Genomic DNA, 9,459 nt, shown 5'->3' on the forward strand with positions numbered 1-9,459 from the left:
ACAATACATCATGAAAAAATATCATCACTAGAATATCTTTAATGATAGTCGATTCAATCAGTGCCAACTTTAAACCAAACAACAACAATATCGGTTTCAAATTTTGGCACAAGGCCAGAAATTTTGAAGAGGGAGCAATTTGATTACATTGACCCCAGTGCTCAACTGGTACTTATTTTATTGACCCCTGAAAGGATGATAGACGAAGTCAACCCCAGTAGAATTTGAATTCGGAACATAAGGATGGATGAAATTCCACTATACATTTTACTCGGCATTCTAGCAATTCTGCCAAACAACAACAATATTAATAGTACATTGTAATGTGCCTATAAACATTTTGATTAACACTTATCTGAATATTCTCTGCTTTGTTTCAATAACAATATTCTATGCTGGAATAAAAGAAATTACATAGCCAGTATTGATATCCATAAAGTCTAGGTTGAATAAAGGTAAAATTATGTCTTTCTATAACAATAGTATCATAATGAAAATATTTCATACAATATTTTCTGATTGTAAATTCTCAAATGGGGGAAAATGTGAAAAACAATTTCTTAAATCTGCTTATTCTCTGCATTGTTATTTCTTTTCCCTATTTTCTTTTCTTTCTTTTTTTATTGTCAGAAATGTAAGAAACTATACAGTATTGTACAACTGTCAGTTTGATGCAGATGTATTGTTAATTGAAATGTGAGTCAATAATGAATTATAGATGTTGTATAATTATAATGAACTTGTTGTATAGGGTTGAAGTATTTTCAAGCTTTGAAGAAGAAAAAAAAAAGACTTTATGAAATGGTAATCAAAGGATTGGGTTGAAAATTATTTTTAGAACTGTTTTATAATTTCTTTGATAACATGTTTTTAGAAGTATGTTATAATTTCTCTGATAAAATGCTTGGTTATTTCATTATGCTTGTATAATAATTTTTTTTCTATTGTTTTCTTTCTTCTTTTTTTGTTTTTTCAAAACCTAGATTCCTAAATTGACACTAATTGTAACCTCAGAATCTCTTGACCTTATGCAAAGAATATTCAGTCAAATTTATGATTCATGAATAACAATGCTAAAGAAATGTTTAAAATAATTTGTCAAAATATTGTTATGATTCTGTCTTTTACATAAAATATTTTTGTATGTAACTGTTGCATTTCTTAAACAGCTTGTGTGCATCATTGCATGTTGCATCTCAATAAAACATTATACCACTACAAAACAAATATTACTTCTGCATCACCACCTTTGCAACAATAATACAAAAAAGATTTTTACCCTTAATCCAATTCTAACCCTAAATACTAATCATGATCTTTATACTAATCATAATCTTTACTCTTAATCTTAAACTACAATTCTAAACTCTAAAATCCTAACTCTATACATTATCTTTTCAATAGTGTAAATTAGCCATTTTTCATTTTCCAGACAACATTTAAAAACATTGATGAGAAAAGTGAAGCCATAAAATGAGTTATTTCTAGTTACAAAAAAAGCACTTCTGTTTTAGTTCAAATGCTTGGAACCAAAAATAAAGCCAACGAATGTAGTTACACAATTGCTCAATGTATAGCTGAGAAAGATAAACCTTTTACAGACGGAGAATTTATCAGAACTGCTTTTCTGAGAAGTGCTAAAATTTTTATTCAATAATTTACCAAATGCTGAAACAATTCTGTCTCAAATTCAAGAAATACCAGCTTTTGCATTGAGAGACGTATAACTTATATAACTGAAAACATAACAATAAAACAAAAAGTTGGATTACAAAAAGCTGTTGCATTCAGTGTTGCTATCGATGAAAGTGCTGATGTGAATGACATGGCATGCCTAGAAATTATTGCAAGATACTGTGACAATGATCAAATGATCATATTTAGGAAGAATTATGTTGTTTGATTTCTCTTACCAATACAATTACAGGACAGGACATTCTGACTCCATTTGTAAATTATTTTGAAAATAAAATATTTTATGTTACTACTGATGGTGCATATACAATGGTTGGAAAGGAAAAAGGATTTATTAAGCTTCTTGAAAATCATATTGGATGCAATGTAATGAGTTTTAATTACATTATACATCAGAAAAAATTAGTTGTAAAAATTTCATCACAAAGCTTGAGTTCTGTCATGGAAAGTGTTGCTAAAATAGTTAACTTCATAGTTTCTCTCTGTTCACTGACTCACAGATAATTTAAGTCCCTTCTGCAAGAATTGGACAGCGAATATGCAGACCTCCTACAACACAGTAATGTCCATTGGCTTAGTTGGGTTAATGTTTTGAACAGATTTGTATCATGCTTAGAAGAAATCAAAATATTTCTTGAAGGGAAATATTTCCCAGAATTGAACAATGAAGACTGGTTATTTAAATTGATGTCTCTAACTGACATAAGCAAACACTTGAATGATTTAAATTTGCATTTACAAGGGAGAGATCAAACAGTACTTGATCTTTTTGAACACTAGAAAATTAGATTTTTTTTTGGTGTGATATACTTAACAACACTTACAAATATTTTCCAAATGTAAAAGCTTATTCAAATTGATTTAATGTTAATAAAAATGAACTTCAAAAATATATTGCAACGTCAAAAGAGAAATTTTCGAAGCGAGGTAAAGATTTTGAAATTTACACTCCTATACTTTTCTTACTCATCAAGCCCAACTTGATTGATTTGAAAATGAACCCATTTGATCTATCACTTTTTGAGTGGATGCACGTCGATAGTTTTGAAATAGAAATGATTGAATTAACAACTTCAGAATTGTGGAAAACAAGATTTGTGGAATTACGAAATACTCTTGAAAGAAGCTGCTTGGAGAAGTCTGTTGCTATCTTCAATTGCTGGATGTCATTGCCTGAAAGATCCAATTTTTTTAAGAAAATTTCATATGCTCTGCTTTCAGCCTTTGGCTCAAGATATACGTATAAACAAATTTTTCCACATATGAAATCTGTTTTGGGTTCCCAAAGATATTGTCTGACAATTCAACATTCGGAAGCTTGCATGAAGCTAAAAGTCACAAATTATGCACTTGATATTGAGAAATTAAGCAAAAATGTACAGAGACAAGGTTCTCATTAATTTATAGAAATTTAATGTAACTGTTGTTTATAATTTGCTTATAAAATTGTTCTGTTGTTTATAATTTGAAAAATTTTTTGAATTTAATTTTTTAAATAAAATTATATTTGTTTTCATGCAAATTGAATTATCAAAGGATTAATAAAATAGGTTTCTGCTATAGTGAGTTTCAAAAGCATAAACTCTACTAATAAAAAATTGGCTCGCACAATGCTTTTAGAAGCTAGATTTGGCACTCAAAAGTGCCAAATCTAGCTTTTGCCTGCTCTAGAATATGCCAAACCGCTAAGTTATAGAGACAAACAAAACAACACAAGTTGCCAAGTGGTGGTAGTAAACATGCACAAGCACAAAGACTCTCAAACATATATACATATAACATCCTTCTTTCAAGCATCTTAACCTGGAACCTGTGGCTTCTTACCACAAAGCCACACCTGTGCCTATACACACACACATATACATACATACATACACACATACATGCATACATACATACATACACACATACATGCATACATACATACATACATACATACATACACCGTTGGCATCCTTTTTGTCTCGGGAGACAATGGAGTTGCGCATAAAATAATCTAGTCCGGCTTTTACATTTCATGTCCTAATACATCTCCTGCTGTGGCTGTGTAATCCTATCCTTTTACAAACACTCCCTCTGGCAGGTGCCGCAAATGTAGCAAAGACTTTGCCTGGCTGGTTGTAATGTCATAGTTTCTTGTTGACGTCTTTTCGATTTCTCCTCTCTCCCTCTGTCACTCCTTTGTGTTCCCTCTTTTACGGTATGCTGCCAATCTCCACGGTTGCTGGCAACTGCTTCCAGTTGCTAATATTGATGTTGCAGTGTTTATGTATGTGTGTGTCTTTGTTCCCTTACTGCTTGACAGCTGGCGTTTGTTTACATCCTCATAACTTGGTGGTTTAGCAAAAAAAACTGACAGAATAAGTACCAGACTTTAAAGAAAGATGTAAGTGCTGGGGTTAGTTTTTCTCAACGAAACCCTTCAAAGTGGTGGCCAAACAGTTAAAAGATAAAAGATAAAAGACAGACCTACAAGGTGGTGCCTTGATTAAAGAGTAAAATAGTATCCAAATTTTGAACATAGTATGTAATTTAAATCCAGCAGCTGGACCAAGTGTGCCTAGATAGAAACATTATACTCTCAGGAGCTTTAAATTGAACAGAGATTATTGTAGTAGCAGTAGTAGAAGTTGACACATAAGAAAGACATGTCTTACATCATCATAATTGTTTAATGTCTGTCTTCCATACTGACATGATTTGCATAGTTTGACTGGAACTGGAAAACCAAAGGAGAGCACTGAGCTCCAAAGTCTGCTTTGACATGGTTTCCATGGTTAGATATCTTTCCTCAAGCTAACCACTTCACAGAGTGTACTGGGTATTTTTTGCATGGCACCAGCATGAATGATGCCACCAAGTAACTTACAAGACAAAATCCCTCAAATGAGTGGGAAGTAGTATTGAGGGAGTTTAACTTTATGCCAGATGTAGAGAGGTTAAAGTGTGCTAGGGAGACAGGAACAGAGGTCTTGCTGAAGAGGAGATATATGGGTTCGTCTGCTGGAAAGATAGAAAGAGATGGTGAGGGTGTCCCTCAAGATACAAGGTGAATATAAGAATTAAAATCCTGTCAGGATAAACTCTCTCTTTTATCCTTCTTGGATCAATAGAATAAGTATTTGTTAAATGATGAAACAGATTTAATGAACAGAACAGTACCACAATCCTCCTCTTAACATAAATAAATAAATATATGAATAAAAATAAAATAAAATAATAATAATTGTGGACATTTGTATTAGTTCAAAATCATTATTATCATTTTGAGTATGTTATAACAATTGTTATTTTAAAACATATTAGAAATAATTATTATTGTTATTTATCTATATATTCTGTCAAACATTTTGGAAAAATTCCAATTTTTTTTTTGTATCAAGATCTAGAATTTAAAATATAATTTCAACAGACAAATTGAAAACAAATGTATCTAAGTGGAATTGTTTTAAAAGTAAGTTTAGAACAACACAGAATAGTAGTAATGGTGGGGTTGGTTGTGATAATGACAGTGGTATTGGTGGTTGTAGTGGTAGTGGTGGCTGGTTGTAAAGGTAGTGGTAGTGGTTGTTATTGTTACTGTGGTGGTGGTGGTGGTAGTTGAAGTAGTAGTAGTAGTAGTAGTAGTAGTAGTAGTAGTAGTAGTGCAGTAGCAATAGTAGTAGCAGTAGTAGTTGTAGCAGCAACACTAGCAGCAGACCAAGAGCAGAGATACTAATCAGCAGTGGAGAAATGTTCTTGATGATTGAGTGACACAAATATTTTTGTCTTTGAAGATATTTCTGGATCTAATTCAGCAAATAGCATTTATATTTTTTTTAACCAAAAACTTATCTGTGGTACAATTATCATTAAAGTTTGTGCTTTTTGCTGATAGCCTCTAAAATATGCTCAGATAAAAATTCTTTAACTTTATATACTAAGAGCAAAAAAGATGTTTCTGATATTGCAGGGTTTACAAACATTTTAGTGAGTGACTCCTGGGTCAATTGCTCTAAGGTGACAGTGATATTTATCAATAAAGGAGATAGCATTCACTGTAAAACTGATGTTAGATAAATAGGTCTATTTTTACTGTATTTGAAAAGTATGTTACTTTAATATTTCTTTTTTTCTAATTTTGGCAGAACACCAGAAATTTTGAGGAGAGGGGCAAGGTGATCACATTGACCCCATTTCTCAACTGATATCTATTTTATTGACCCCAAAAGGATGATAAAGTTAGCCTTGGCAGAATCAGAACAATTCTACCAGCTTACTTCCTTGTGTTACTTCTATAGTCATTAAGCTAAATTCATTATTTTGCAAATAGAAGCAAGTGTAGCTTATGGTTAAGAAGTTTACTTCACAACCATGTGGTTGTAGTCTGAGATTTTAATTCCACAGAGCAACACCTTAAATAGGTACCTTCTACTGTAACCTTTGGTTAGTCAGTGCATTATAAGTTAGATTTGGCATACAGAACCCTTTTATCAAATGCACATGGGCAGGCACCCCATTGTCGATGAAATCCTTAACAGAATTCCAGGCTACATTTGTCATAGAAAATTGAATTCAAAATCGGAGGTTGCCATCTAAAAGCTTATGGCTAGCACCCCCGATATAGATATATGACCACAATAAGAAAGTAGTTATACTCAAAAACTAAGTTGATAGCAATCATCTTCTCATGATAATATAAATACATGCTTTCTTTACTATTAATATTTGGAAAGTTTACTGCTTCTCAGAGATGTCTCTGACTTTCTTCCCCAATCAATAATAAAGAGCATTCATCTGATTTATAAATCAATCATAAATAAAGAATAGCCCTGGTCAGCTTCAATAAAATGAAGCTATGATCCAAAATATACTAACCATGACCATTTTATTATTTTCTTTCTCTGCATACATTGTGCCAAAGAATAAATTATTCTATACATCCTTCTGTTATTAAGACAGTAGGGTGTGATTTAAAGGAGATTTGGCTGCTGGTTCTTGCTGTGACCCCATAGAAGCTCTCTTCACCTCATTGATTCATTATCTGTCTTGTGTATCACTGCTGAACATTTTAAAATTTTACACAGAACTGACTTCTTTCATATATCTAGTTTTACTATGAATTATATGATTTTAAAAAACCACAAAAGACACAGTGTCAGAAACTGAAGTAAAAACTAGGAGTGGCTGTGTGGTAAGTAGCCTGCTTACGAACCACATAGTTGCGGGTTCAGTCCCACTGCATGGCATCTTAGGCAAGTGTCTTCTACTATAGCCTCTAGCCGACCAAAGCCTTGTGAGTGGATTTGGTAGACGGAAACTGAAAGAAGCTTGTCGTATATATGTATATATATATATGTGTGTGTGTGTATGTTTATGTGTCTGTGTTTGTCCCCCTAGCATTGCTTGACAACCGATGCTGGTGTGTTTACATCGCCATAACTTAGCGGTTCGGCATAAGAGACCGATAGAATAAGTACTGGGCTTACAAAGAATAAGTCCTGGGGTCAATTTGCTCGACTAAAGGCGGTGGTCCAGCATGGCTGCAGTCAAATGACTGAAACAAGTAAAAAGAGAAAAAAGAGATACATTAAACTGATTCCTTCCATAATTCCAAAAACAGTTATGGGGATGAGATTTCCAGCACTGCCTCCAATACCAGAATCAGCAGTACCAGCAGTAGCACTACCACCACCACCATCATCATCATCATCGTCATCATTGTTGTCATTATCATCCTCATCATCATAGTCATCGTCGTTGTCATCGTTGTCATCATTGTTGTTGTCGTTGTCGTCATCATCATTATCATCATTACTACTATCATCAACATTATCCTCAATTTAACTCCAATTTTCCATACTTGTATGTGTCAGACAGAATTCAAAAAGACAGATTTTCTATGGCTGGATGCTTTTCCTGTCACCAGCCCTCACCTATTTCCAAGCGCTGTAATATATCATCATGACTAGACATGATTGCATGGAGGACTGGAAATGAGGGACACTGCTTGTACAACAGTGATGCTTATTTACAACTATCAAACAATATTGAGACAAGGTAACACAAAAACACACACCTTAAGGTTTGAGTAGTTCTTATTCAGACTCACTATAAAGCTTGACAGGCTAGAAGACTACATCTCACTCTAACTTTAAATTTTGGCTTAGTTTCTATACAGCTGGATGTTCTTCTGGTCACCAGCATTAGAGAAGTTGTGTCAGTAGCAAGACTAAAGGTTTTCTCAACCCTACATTCCTCATCCTCATCATCATTTTAATATCCACTTTCACCTGCTTGCAGAGATCAGACAGAATTTGTTGAGTCAGATTGTCTACAGCTGGATGCCCTTCCTGTTGCCAACCCTTACCTATTTCTAAACAAGGTAATATTTCTTCCTATCACCAACCTTTATACAGATTGTATTGAGTCAGGGACGTGCTGCCTGGGCAGGCAAGGTAGGCAGTGCCTACCCTGAATAAAACAGATCGATAGTAACATTTTCCTTTTATGGCAAAATATGCATATAATTCAATAAAACTATGGAGGTTACTGTCATTACTATGCATAAAATGCAAAATATATATTTTTTTTTGTAGATTAGGTAGGTATAATTTGCCCCTGCCTTTCAATCTCAGTATTAAAGCTACACATTATATTGGTGTAGTATATGTGCTGAGTACATTCCTACAACAACGTTTTCTTTATGTAGTATAAAGGCAGAAGCAAATCTGCCTCCAACTCAGTCACATGCCTGTGTTTCGCTTATTTTTTTTTGTGTTTTACTACATAAACATTACCAACTGCCTACCCTGGGTAATTACTAATGCCACGTGCCTGTATTGAGTACATTTTATTGGGGTACCAATACATGATATCTTGTATCATTGCTAAAGCGAAAAGACTTTCTCAACCTTGCATTGTAACAATAAATACAATTTTCATGCTTAAACTCAATGTGACAGTCAACTACTTTATTTTCAATTTCACTTTCCCTATTTTCATCTAAGGAGACGCAGTATCTGAGCAGGTAAGTCATTGACTTCTTGAATGATGGCTTAAGAATATGTTTCCCTCCTCAACAAGGTACTGGACACTGCTGACTTTGCTCTAGTAGCAATGCAGCTAAGGCAATGAAACTTGCCGCAAAGTAAAACAAATTTGAAATTAATGTGCAGTCTGGTGATTTAGAGAACGAGAATTTAATTTACTCTTTTGAAATTGAGTAAATGATGTGTTGCCTTGTGGGTAGGAAATTGAAGTAGAAGGTATGTACAAAATACTGAATGTATCTGAATAGAGAAACTATAAATAGAAGTTTCATTGGGAAATCAATGCTTTTTAAGTAATGTGAGAAAACAAACAAAGTAAAAAAAAACAACCCAAAAACAAAGGTTTCAATTTATTTCACAGTTTAGTTAGTTTAGTTAGTTCAAATGAAAGTAGTAACAGTAAGGAAAACATTTTCTAAATGATCAAGCAATTTGATGAGCTCCCTTAGCTTTGAAAAAATATTTGCTACGTTTACTCAATGACAAATATAAAAGACAAAAAGAAAGAAAGAAAGAAAGAAAGAAAGAAAGAAAGAAAGAAAGGGAAATGTAAAAGAAGAGATGGTGATACAATATCTATATCAGTGTGGAGTGTGTGTGTGTGCATTTTATATGTGTACAATTATTTTAATACTGCCACATAAGTTCCAAAGGCCAAAGAATCCAAACAAAGGAATAGATTTAATACACCACACACACAAAGATGTATGCAAAGAGGCAAGAACATATAAAC

The sequence above is a fragment of the Octopus sinensis genome, linkage group LG2 (assembly GCF_006345805.1).
Source record: "Octopus sinensis linkage group LG2, ASM634580v1, whole genome shotgun sequence".
Taxonomy (NCBI): domain Eukaryota; kingdom Metazoa; phylum Mollusca; class Cephalopoda; order Octopoda; family Octopodidae; genus Octopus; species Octopus sinensis.